Here is a 7,406-nt window from a genome sequence, read left to right as displayed (position 1 = left end):
CAAGCTTGATTGTATGACTTTCCCAACTTAACAGTTGAGTTGCTCTAACTTTGTTAAAGTTGATGGACAAAACTGTACATTGTATAGTACAGGTGAATCATCCATGAGGTGCTGTGGACCATTAGCAGCAACAAAATCATATTCCAACACAAACTGCAACCAGGAGGATACACCAGGGGCATCAGGCATACCTAAAACTAGGGTAACCTGGCAAAGCTACCAAACAGGACTAATTGCATGCTCAATAGCATTATCAACAAATAATAGATAGAGCTAAGCAATCCCACAGCCAATGGATCACATCGTAGCTCTGCAGTCCAGTTACATCCATTCGGAATTGGAGGTGGACAATTAAATAACTCCCTGGAGAAGAAGGCTCCAAAAATATCCCCATCCATAATGATGAAAGAGCCAAGCACATCAGTGCAAAAAATAAGGCTACAGCATTTGCAAACATCTTCAGCCAGAAGTGGAGAGTGAATGATCCATCTCAGCCTCCTCTAGTGGTCTCCAGCATCACAGATACCAGTCTTCAGCCAATTCGATTCACTATACATGATCTTAGGAAATAGCTGAAGGCACTGGATGCTGGAAAGGCTAAGGGCCCTGCAACATTTTAGCAGTAGTACAGAAGACTTGTGCTCCAGAACCTGCCATAACTCTAGCTATGCTCTTTCAATACAGTTACAACTCTGGCATTGACCTAGCAATATGGAAAAAAAAATGGCCCGCTTATGTCCTGTACACAAAAAGCAGTACAAATCTAATCCAGTTAATTAGCAGTCCATCAATCTACTCTTGATCAACTGTAAAATGATAACCTGAATTCCAGGGGTGAGGTGAGAGTGTAAACCCTTGACAGCAAGGCTGCATTCAACTGAAGGAACAGTCAAACATCAAGGAACCTGAGCAAAATTCGAATCTATAGGTATCATGGGGAAAACTTGCCAGTGGATGAAGTCATACCTGACACATCAGAAGATGGTCATGGTTGTTAGAAGGTCAGTCATCTCAACTCCAGGACATCTCTGCAGGAGTTCCTCAACGTAGTGTCCTAGGATCCACCATTTTCAGCTGATTCATCAATGACTTTCCCTTCATCATTAGGTCAGAAGTAGGGATGCACCTTGGTGATTGCACAATGTTCAGCACTATCCATCACTCCTCAGAAAATGAAAAAAATCATATTCAAATACAAATACAACAAAATCAGGACACAAGGCTGACAAGTGGCAAGTAACATACATCCACACAAATGCCTGGCAATGACTATCTCCAATAAGAGACAATCTGACCACCACCCCTTGACATTCATTTTACTATCACCATCAACATCATTGGCATTATCATCGACCTGAAACTGAACTGGACTCGCCACATAAACTCAGTGGCTACAAGAGTAGGTCAGAGGCTAGGAATCCTGCGATGAGTAACTCACCTCCTGACTCCTCAAAGCTTGTCCACCATCTACAAAGGAGAAAGTGAGGTCTGCAGATGCTGGAGATCAAAGTTGAAACTTTATTGCTGGAACAGCACAGCAGGTCAGGCAGCATCCAGGGAACAGGAGATTCGACGTTTCGGGCACAGGCCCTTCTTAAAGCATTCCTGAAGAAGGGCCTGTGCCCGAAACGTCGAATCTCCTGTTCCCTGGATGCTGCCTGACCTGCTGTGCTGTTCCAGCAATAAGGTTTCAACCACCATCTACAAAGCACAAGTTAGGAGTGTGACAGGATACTCCCCATTTACCTGAATGAGTAGAGCTGCACAACACTCAAGAAGCTTGACACCATCCAGGACAAGACAGCCTGCTTGATTGGCATCCACAAATATCCACTCCCTCCACCACCAATGCTCAGTAGCAGCAGTGTGTACTATCTACAAGGTGCACTGCAGAAATTCACTAAAGATCCTAGGGCAACATCTTCCAAACCCACGACCACTTCCATCTAAAAGGTCAAGGGCAGCAGATACATGGGAACACCGCCACCTTTAAGTGACCCTCCAAGCTGTTCACTGTCCTGACTTGTGAATATATCATCATTCCTTCATCATCACTGGGTCAAAGTTCTGGAAATCCCTCCCTCATGTATTGTTGGTCTACTTACAGCACTTGGACTGCAGCAGTTTAAGAAGGCAGATCTCCACTACTTTCTTAAGGGCATCTAGGGATGGGTAATAAGTACTGGCCAGCCAGTGATGTCCATGTCCCAAGAATGATTGAAATAAAGAGCTTTCTTGTTGTTGGGGGACAGGGAGTTAATCTTTCCTGAAAACACCTACTCCAACGTTTCACAGAGCATTCACTCCCACCCTAAGACTGTGAACCTAGCTGCCATAGTCTGTATCTTGCTGAAGTCCTGATGAACTTGCCCTTCCAGCTCAGGAAAAGAACTGACTCAAAATTTGTAAATACGTCTTTCTGCCATTTTCATGGCTGTGGCCTGATTGCAGATCATCTTCCACAACAGCTTTGCTCAAAATGTTTGTCCTGGATTTTGATTTTTTTTATTTTTCTAACAAGCATGCCTTGAAGGTCAATTTCTGATTTCGTGCCATACCCCCATCAATGTGAGATTTTCCTTAGTTTAAGAATGTAATCTAAAACGGTCTCATATTGTCAATGTGTCCTCTCATAAAATATAACTCTCAGTGCAATCTCACTTTGAATTGCGCAGTTGTATGAGTCCAGAGTTTCAGCATATTCCATTGTACTGGGCAACACTGATTAAAAACTGCTTCAAAACCATGCTGAGGAAATCACTTTCCTTATCCTCTTCTCCTGTTTTATTGGCTTAGTCTTCTTCATCACAGTCAAATTCCACCATTGCTCTCAAATACACTTTCAGAACCATTTTTTGATTATAAGCAGTGCTGAATGGGTCAATCCTTTCAATCACTCAAACATCCTCAAAGTCAATTTTGGGAACTTCCAAAAATATGGCATAATGTTCTTCAAACCTCAATTTTGCAAATGAAATGTGAAAGAAAACTCATTATTATCACCTTTCTCGTGTATTGCAATGAGACAAACACATGCTCACTTGCAGGCAGCCATTATCTATGTATTTACAACTATATTTACAACATCCAACAAAGTTGGCAGAAAACAAAATATTTAGATCTTATAAAATGCAAGATGCGACTATTAGAAAGCATGGAGATTTAAATATGTATCTAATGAAGAAAGAAAATTTAATAATCTTATGTCCATTTTAATGCTGCAGGTCAGTAATACACATTATGGACAGAATGTTTCAAACATTATATCAGTAAAAGTTTATTGTTGAGTGTGACACATGTTGCCTGGTCTGCCATACCTCAGTGGGACTTTTCTCATGTGGGCTTCCATTCCTTACCTCATTAATTATGAACTGGGCTCTTCTCTGCCTTTTAGTATGGCGGGAGAAGCAGAAGTGCCCACCACAGCTGGGACCATCTGGCATTCAGCCCTTTGACAACACTTCAGATGCCCCAAACCAGGAATGACCCTCTTGCATTGTGAAGCTCAACCAATGCCTGGCCCAGAAGAAAGGAAAGCTCACTCCCCACTTTACAGACAGCGATCTGGAGGTGTTGGTGGATGTGCTGCTGGACAGGACAGTGCATTTTCCTGTGGACTCCCACTGAAGACCACACCACAAGACCAAACTACAATACAAATACAAAGATTGACTTGGTCATAGAGACAGAGGATAGTTGTAGAGGGATATTTTTCTGACTGGAGGTCTATGACTAATGGTGTTTTGCAAGGATCATTGCGGAGGCTTCTGTTGTTTGTAATATACATAAATGATTTGGATAAAAATGTAGGTGCTCTGATTATTAAATTTGCAGATGACATGGAAATTGGTGGAATTGTGGATCCTGAGAAAGGTTGACAAATTATACAGCAGTATATAGATCAGTTGAGAAGTTAGATGGAGAAATGGCAAATGGAGTTTAATCCAGGCAAGTGTCAGGTTTCTGGGAGGTCAAATGTAAGAAGAAAGTATACAGTAAGTGACACGACCCTTAGGACCATTAATATACATTGCTCCCTGAAAGTGGTAACAGAAGTAGATAAGGTGATAAAGAAGGCTTACAGCATGCTTGCCTTCATTAGTCAGGGCATTGAGTATAAAAGTTGGCAGTCATGTTGTAGTTGGATAAAACTGTATTTAGGCCACATTTGGAGTATTGTATGCAGTTCTGGTTGCCACACAATAGAAAGGATATGGAGGCTTTGGAGAGGGTGCAGAAAAGGTTTACCAGAATGTTAACTAGTTTGGAGGGTATTAACTATGAGGAGAGATTGGACAAGGTTAGTTGGTTTTCACTTGAGAGTCAGAGGCTGAGGGGCGTCCTGACAGAAGTTTGCAAAATCATGACAGACATGGGTATGGAGGATTCTTGGAGTCCTTTTCCCAAGGTGGAAGTGTCAAATACTAGGAGGCATAGATTTAAGATAAAAGGGGGAAAGTTTAAAGGAAATGTGCGAGGCAATTTTTTTACATAGAGGATGTTACATGGCTGAAAAGTGCTGCAAGGAGAGATGGTGGAAGCAGTTACGATAGTAAAGTTTAAGAGGTATTTACACATACATAAACAGGCTGAGAATAGAGGGATATAGACCAAGAGCAGTCAGATGGGCGGATGAGATGAAAAAACAGCTTGGATCCAAATTGCAGCCTGGGTCAATACTGGGTCCTGGGTCAGTACTGGGTCCTAGGTGAAAAGTGACTTTTAGCAGTGCACGAAGGAGGTCAGTAATCTTCTGTGCTCCATGAGGTAAGTACCACCACCTTCTCTGTGCTACATTATGCTTGCAAGGCAACCATTTACTCTAACTTTGGCCGCGCACACTCCTCTCACTAAGAGTCTGACCATATTGCATGGAACATGTCCAGTCAATTTCATTCACCCACCTCATTCTCCCAAACTGCTAACTCTTCCTGCACTTGAAGCTTCCTACTCAGTCACCTGGAACATCTCACCACACTACCTATTTGTGTATGACCACTATCTACTTTTCCATCCCTCCCTTTATCTCATTGGAGGAAAATTATGGGAAGTCAATGGCCTAGTGGTATTATTGCTAGATTACTAATCCGGAAACTCTTCAGGACTCAGGTTTGAATCTCTCCACAACAGATGGTGGAATTTGAATTCAATTTTCAAAAATGGCTGGGGTTAAGAATCTACTGATGACTATGAAACCATAGTTGATTGTTGGAAAAATCCGTTTGGTTCATTCATGTCCTTCAGGGAAGGAAATCTGCCACTCTTACCTAGTCTGTCCTACATGTGAGTCTAGACCTTCAGCAATGTGATTGACTCTTAACTGCCCCTTGGGCAATTAGAGATGGACAACAACTGCTGACATAGCCAGAGACACCCATATCTTGTGAATGAATTAAAACAAAATGTGGCTACCTCTTGAACTGATGTCTCAACAGCAGCCCAGCTGACTTAAGTGTAATCCCTGAATGGGTAACACTTGATCTGAAAGACTAATTTGTCCTAATCTGCAAACAGCAAGGATAGGGATACCCAGACTCTGGTGGGTCCAATTCCTAGCTGATCATGGCCAACCTCCTGGACTTGAATCAGCTCCTTGGCTGTGTCTGAAATCTTTTGTTTGACTTTCACACCTGGCCATTTTCTTGAATTGTGTGCGCAATCTGCTTGTCCACCTTCAGAATCTGCGACTATCAACATGCTTGGGGTTAGCATTGACCAGAAGCTGAAGTGAACTCACCACATCAATACAGTGGCTACAAGAGCAGGTCAGAGGATAGGAATACTGCAGCGAGTAACTCATCTCCTGCCTCCCCAAAGCCTATCCACCATCTACAAGGCAAAAGTCAGGAGTGTGATAGAATACTCGCCACTTTCCTGGATGCATGCAGTTCTAACAACACTAAAAAATCTTCACATATCCAGGAAAAAGCAGCCAGCTTAATTGGTACCACATCTACAAACATCCACTCCCTGAGTAGCAGCAGTGTGTACCATCCACAAGTTGCACTGCAGAAATTTGCCAAAGATTCCTGCACAGCATTTTACAACCCCATGACCGCTTCCATCGAAAATGACAAGGACAGCAGATAATGGGGAGGCAACATAATTATATTCATTTTAAAATAGTTGGAAAAGGATAGACCAGATCTAAAAGTTGAAGTTCTAAATTGGAGAAAGGCCAATTTTGACGGTATTAGGCAAGAACTTTCGAAAGCTGACTGGGGGCAGATGTTCGCAGGTAAAGGGACAGCTGGAAAATGGGAAGCCTTCAGAAATGAGATAACAAGAATCCAGAGAAAGTATATTCCTGTCAGGGTGAAAGGAAAAGCTGGTAGGTATAGGGAATGCTGGAAGACTAAAGAAATTGAGGGTTTGGTTAAGAAAAAGAAGGAAGCATATGTAAGATATAGACAGGATAGAACGAATGAATCCTTAGAAGAGTATAAAGGAAGTAGGAGTATACTTAAGAGGGAAATCAGGAGGGCAAAACAGGGACATGAGATAGCTTTGGCAAATAGAATTAAGGAGAATCTAAAGGGTTTTTACAAATATATTAACATTACTATTATAGGACAAGCCAAACAGAGAACAGCCAGGGAATTCCTAGAGGCATGGCACTCATCCACAGATTCAATCAATAAGCCCAGCGACCGACCACTGCAACAGACAGCTGGAACTGACAACCGGAAGCGGCAGAGACAAACCACTACAAATGCCGGAGGAAACATCACAGAAGCGCTTCACAGGAGACTCCCAAGCACTGAGGATGTCACCTAGACAGAGGACGAAACGTCTGCAACACAAATTCCCAGCTCAGCGAACAGAACCATAACAATGAGCACCCGAGCCACAAAGCTTCTCACAAACTTTGAAATATATTAAGGACAAAAGGGTAACTAGGGAGAGAATAGGGCTCCTCAAAGATCAGCAAGGCGGCCTTTGTGTGGAGACACAGAAAATAGGGGAAGATACTAAATGAATATTCTGCATCAGTATTTACTGTGGAAATGGATATGGAAGATGTAGACTGTAGGGAAATAGATGGTGACATCTTGCAAAATGTCCATATTACAGAGGAGGAAGTGCTGGATGTCTTGAAACAGTTAAAGGTAGATAAATCCCCAGGACCTGATCAGGTGTACCCGAGAACTCTGTGGGAAGCTAGAGAAGTGATTGCTAGGCCTCTTGCTGAGATATTTGTATCATCGATAGTCACAGGTGAGGTGCCGGAAGACTGGAGGTTGGCTAATGTGGTGCCACTGTTTAAGAAGGGCGGTAAAGACAAGCCAGGGAACTATAGACTGGTGAGCCTGACCTCAGTGGTAGGCAAGTTGTTGGAGGGAATCCTGAGGGACAGGATGTACATGTATTTGGAAAGGCAAGGACTGATTAGGGATAGTCAACAT

The sequence above is a fragment of the Chiloscyllium plagiosum genome, chromosome 2 (genome assembly GCF_004010195.1).
Source record: "Chiloscyllium plagiosum isolate BGI_BamShark_2017 chromosome 2, ASM401019v2, whole genome shotgun sequence".
Taxonomy (NCBI): Eukaryota; Metazoa; Chordata; class Chondrichthyes; order Orectolobiformes; family Hemiscylliidae; genus Chiloscyllium; species Chiloscyllium plagiosum.
This window is presented reverse-complemented; position numbering follows the sequence as displayed.